Source organism: Balaenoptera ricei, chromosome X, assembly GCF_028023285.1.
Source record: "Balaenoptera ricei isolate mBalRic1 chromosome X, mBalRic1.hap2, whole genome shotgun sequence".
NCBI classification, from domain to species: Eukaryota; Metazoa; Chordata; class Mammalia; order Artiodactyla; family Balaenopteridae; genus Balaenoptera; species Balaenoptera ricei.
Genome location: NC_082660.1, coordinates 113,960,518 through 113,966,185, shown reverse-complemented (window position 1 = coordinate 113,966,185; position 5,668 = coordinate 113,960,518).

The following is a 5,668-nucleotide window of genomic DNA, read 5'->3' as shown; positions in this document are numbered from 1 at the left end:
AATGTTCATTGCAGCACTATTTACAATAGCTAAGACATGGAAGCAACCTAGATGCCCATCAACAGATGAATGGATAAAGATGCCGTATACCTACACAAAAGCATACTACTCAGCCATAAAAAAGAATGAAATAATGCCATTTGCAGCAACATGGATGGACCTAGAGATTATCGCACTAAGTGAAGTAAGGCAGAAAGAGAAAGACAAATATTATATGATATCACTCATATGTGGAATCTAAAATATGACACAAATGAACTTATTTATGAAACAGAAACGGACTCACAGATGTAGAAAACAAATTTATGGTTACCAAAGGGGGCAGGGGGTGGGGGTGGGATAAATTAGGAGTTTGGGATTAGCAGATACAAACTACTATATATAAAATAGATAACCAAAAAGGTCCTACTGTATAGCACAGGGAACTATATTCAATATCCTGTAATAAACCATAATGGAAAACCATAATGGAAAAGACAATGAAAAAGAATATGTATAGGTATGTATAACTGAATCACTTTCCTGTACACTTTCCTGTGTTCCTTACACAACATTGTAAATCAACTTTACTTCAATTGAAAAAAATAAAATAAATAAAACTTAGAAAATAAATCCTTTCTAAGCCTGATGATCTTTACACTTTGTCTCCAAGAGAGTTTAATAGCAAATAAAGAAGAGTGAATTTTGTGTCTTTCCTCTACTTCCACTTTCTAAATGTGATTTTTTTAGCTTAATTTACTTATAATCCACCATCATTTATTGAGGAAAAGATAATTTGTTTTTTAGTACATAGGTTACTGCATAATGATGAGCCATCTCTAGGTGTCATCAGAGGACTACACATCATCAATATATCTTACCCTTTGTATTGTATGTAGTAATTACATAGGACATTTGAATTCTCTCTCTTGGTATATCAGTCAGAATGGGATCGATTATATTGTGGTAACAAATAATCTCCCCAAATACCATTAGCTTAAAACACTGTCATTGGTTAGTGGAGGGCACTGTTTTGTATAACACATGCTCTAGGACTCTGACTGATGGACCAGCCATTTGCTCATATGATTCTTGTCACTAAGGCAGAAGCAAAGAGAGCTGAAATTAAAAAAAAAAAAATTGCTGGGCCACACCAAAATAGATAATAATAAAGAGAAAAATCTCAAAAGCAAATAGAGGGAAAAAAGTCATATTATATACAGAAGAATAAACACAAGAATTGCAGTTAACTTCTTGAAGAGTAAAGTGCAGTCCAGTAGACACTAGAGCAATTAAGATCAAGAATCCCTTCTTCTGTGGTATTCTGTCTGCTGTTAAGACTATGCAATGCTAGTTTATTTCATATATTTTATTTTTAGTTCTATAATTTCTAACTGGTTCTTTTAAGAAGGTTCAATTTATCTCTTTAATTCTCCTATCTTTGTACTAATTCTGTCCCTATTATCCTGCAAAGTCTTTTAATACATTTATAATAACCTGTGGACCTGTTTTCATTTTCTTCTATAATCTCTTAGTTTTTTTAATCACATCATCTTCTTTTCTCAAATGCTTGAAATTTTTTATTGTGAATTGGGTGTTGTATATAAAAATTTCAGAAATACTTTGATACTCTAGATGATGTTATAATTATCTAAGAAGGAATTATGTTTGCTATGCCAGGCAAATAAATTTTTAAAAAAACACTTTAATGGAATTAGAATTTGAGATTATTTTAATAAGGTTTCTAGACCCTAGAAGGGCTATTTTTTTATTATTCATCTTTCCTCTATACCTTCACTTCCATTTGTCTCTCATTGCTCTAAGTCTTTCCAAACTGCTGTCCATTCTTATGGCCATTCAGATGGATGTAGAGATGTCCCTAGGGAAATGTGAACCAAATTCCAGTCTGACATCTCAGAATTTTTTCCCTCGATCTTGGTGTCAAAATATTTTTCTGCCTTGTTAGTTTTTAAATGCTTTCAAATCAGTGGATACAGTGATATATAAATGTATGTGTAAGTAGGTATAGATAAATATATAAACATATAGCAATATTTTATCCAAATCTTGTATCTGTTTCCATCAGGAGTGTTATTCAAATTGCCTACTCTAAAATTATTGGAAGGCAGAATATCTCTTTTCATTGCTATTGTTACTTTATATGAAGTGTGTTATTTCTCTGGTAGCTATTTGTGGGCCTTTGGTGTAGCTTTGGGATGTGTAACAAATGTGTTCCTAACTAACTGGAATTCTACCTTATTTACAGAAAAAAAAATACACTATAGGATTTTGTAATGGTTGATTTTTGAGTTGTTTTAGCCTTAATTTCTCTTTAACTTTGAACAATGGTAGCTTTCTGGCTCCCCAGACTGAGAGTCTCAGTTCCCCATAATGCACCATTGACAGACTGCTTCCTGCAATGTTGATGAATGTGTATGTGTTTCATCATTAATTTCTAATATCCCACTACAATTAGCATCTAGAGAAGCTCTTGCCACGAATATGTGCTTTTCTTTTTAAATAACACTCATAAAAGTTGGGAAATAAACATTCTTTTGCTACTCTGATTTGTTACTGCATCAGTTTGTTGTTGTTGTTTTTTTTTGGTCTGTGTTGGGTCTTTGGTGCTGTACATGGGCTTTCTCTAGTTGCAGCAAGCGGGGGCTAGTCTACGTTGAGGTGCACAGGCTTTTCATTGCAGTGGCTTCTCTTATTGTGGAGCATGGGCTCTAGGCAGGCGGGCTTCAGTAGTTGTGGCACATGGGCTCAGTAGTTGTGGCTCGCAGGCTCTAGAGTGCAGGCTCAGTAATTGTGGTGCACGGGCTTAGTTGCTCTGCGGCATGTCGGATCTTCCCGGACCAGGGCTTGAACCCATGTCCCCTGCGTTGGCAGGCGGATTCTTAACCACTGTGCCACCAGGGAAGTCCCACTGCATCTGTTTTTGCCATGGTTCCCTGCTACCAAAAACACTGTTTCCACTTACAATTTGTTTCCACACTCTAACAGCATAATTAAATTTATAAGACACACATGACCTGATTTCTTATAAAAATTATTATCTGACTATACAGATATGGAACTTTTAAAATAAATAGTGTATCTCCTCTCAATTAACATATTTAACAAATTAATGGGAAGAAATTAGATAGAGCCAGCAGTTGTATTTTTTGCTGTCCTGCAGGCAGAATCTAATGTATTTTTTTTATTCTTAAGAGTCCATGCCCTGTGACAGTCAAACTGCATATTTCCTGAATTGAAGAGTCACTTCATTCCTTAAAACATCTGTTTATGAATATATTTGTAAAAATAATGACTATTTACAAAGTTTTATGGCATAAATGTGAGGTTTACAATAATGAATATTGAAATTTTTTCAAGCAAAACATATTGGAACTTTCTGGTAATTTTTTGGAAAAAAGATTATAAATGTGAGTGGATGATAAAATCCCTATAAGTTTAATTTATTTTTATTTCTTATGCATGCTTCCTCAAACCAATGTATAAAACAAATAAACCACATAATTCTACTGAAATGATATTGGTTTTGAATGTTGGCTTAAAGGAGAATTGATTTCATTATGAAGAAAATTATTGATGTTTGTGACAAGAATGACTATGACTTTTTCAATTATTTTTAATTAGCAGCGTTTAATTTTTAGAGTAGTTTTAGGTTTATCAAAAAATTGAGAGAAAAATACAGAGTGCCCATATACTCCCTCACTCAAAATAATTTCAAGGTTTCTAAGTATTTTATTGTAATGAATTTCTAATTTAATCTCATTTTGGTTAAATAAGATTATCTGTATGATTTCTGTCTTTAAACTGATTGAGACGTAGTATTGATATATACTGTTGATCTAAAATAAATAGACTGCCAGTTATTTCTCCAGCAAAAAACTGGGTTTATTCGGGATCAGTGAAAAATTGCAATTCAGGGTCTGCAAACACGGTGAGCCAAGTACAAGTCCCCCTGAACAGCAAGGGAAGGTGAACTCTTTTATAGAGATGAAAAGGAAGTTGGGAGGAGCAGAGTAAACAAAGAGTCCATGGCTTTTCATTGACTGAGTCCTTGCCAGGAAAGAAGAGGAGTCTGTCTTCTTCCTGTTGGGCTCTGTTATCATCGCAGGGCATGAGACCTTCCCCTTCTAGTCTCCTGACTCCATTTAATTGAGGTTTCTATTTATTAATTTCTACTACAGCAACATATATTCTATCTGACATATGTTCTGTGTGCCTCTTAAAAGAATGTGAAAGATGAATATAAAAAACAATTGACGTTTTTTTATGTTGTCATAATTGACTCTTTCTAGTATCATAAAATTTCCTTCTATGTTCCTGGACATACTCCCTGTTGACTTCTACTTTGTGTGATATTAATATAGCCATAATAGCTTTCTTATGGCTCATGCTTACATGGTAGGATTTTTCCACTGTTTTAATCAACCCGAGTCTTTTTTTTTTTTAATTAAAACTTTATAGTAGTTTCTCTAGAGATTGCATTGGAATCTTAACTCACTAAGGTGGACGTTCAAAAATGTTACAATATTAGATGACCAACAAAATATTATTAGAACTGTGTAATTTCTTTTACTCACCCTCACACTTTTTGTGCTCTTGTTTTCATATATTTTGTTGTATGTATGCTGTAAAGGTTACAATCAATTATGGTTATCTTTGCTTTAGTTTGTCAAAAAACTTTGAAAGAAATTTTATATATTACACATATATTAAAATGATATAATAGTCTGTACACATTGTGCTTATAGTTAACAATACTGTATCATACACTTACAAATTTAAGAGGGTAGGTCTCATGTTATCTGTTCTTACCACAATAAAAACATGAAAAAATATAATTACTAAAAAAACCCATAGATATATTGTTATATAAAAAAAATATTATTATATGTAAAGATATAAAATAAACATAGTATATTCTTTCCTTGGTTGTTTCAAGTGAACTGATGAGCCGTTGAAGGCATTCTTCATAGTCTTGCAAAGTACTCTACACCCTAACACAAGGTATCTCAGCAATACTTTGAAACTCGTTATGCACTGAGGGCAATCATAGAAACAGCAAACCTCAATTACAGCCAAACTCCCAACTAGATTAACTCATCCACATAGATTATAGGCCTAGGAGAAGGAAATACCTGCTTACATTCAGGCATTAAAAACTATTTACCTCAGTCTCTATTCTCCTAAACAAGGTGTACAACTTTCTGCAATAACAAAAAATTTTAAAGTACATGAAAAAGTAAGAAAAGCACACTCCCCAAAGACAAAGCAATCATCAGAAGCAATCGTCAGAACCAGTCTGAGATACAACACAGAATGTTGAAACTATCTGACAGAGAATTGAAAATAATTATGATTAATGTGATTAATATTCTAATGGAAAACAGAAAACATGCAAGATCCAATATAAGTAAAGTCATTGAGAGATGAAATTTGTAATAAAAAATCATGGAATAGCTATAAATAAAGAACAAAGTAAAGGAGATAAAGATTGTCTTCAACAGACTCATTAGTAGACTTGAGATAATCCAGAAAAGAATCAGTGAACTTGAAGAGGGGTAAATACAAATTTTGCAACTAGGAAAACGAAGAGAAATACTTATATAGTGCTTCACTATGTGCCACATATTATTAAAGGTGTTTTATATATGTTAAATTATTTAATTCATTT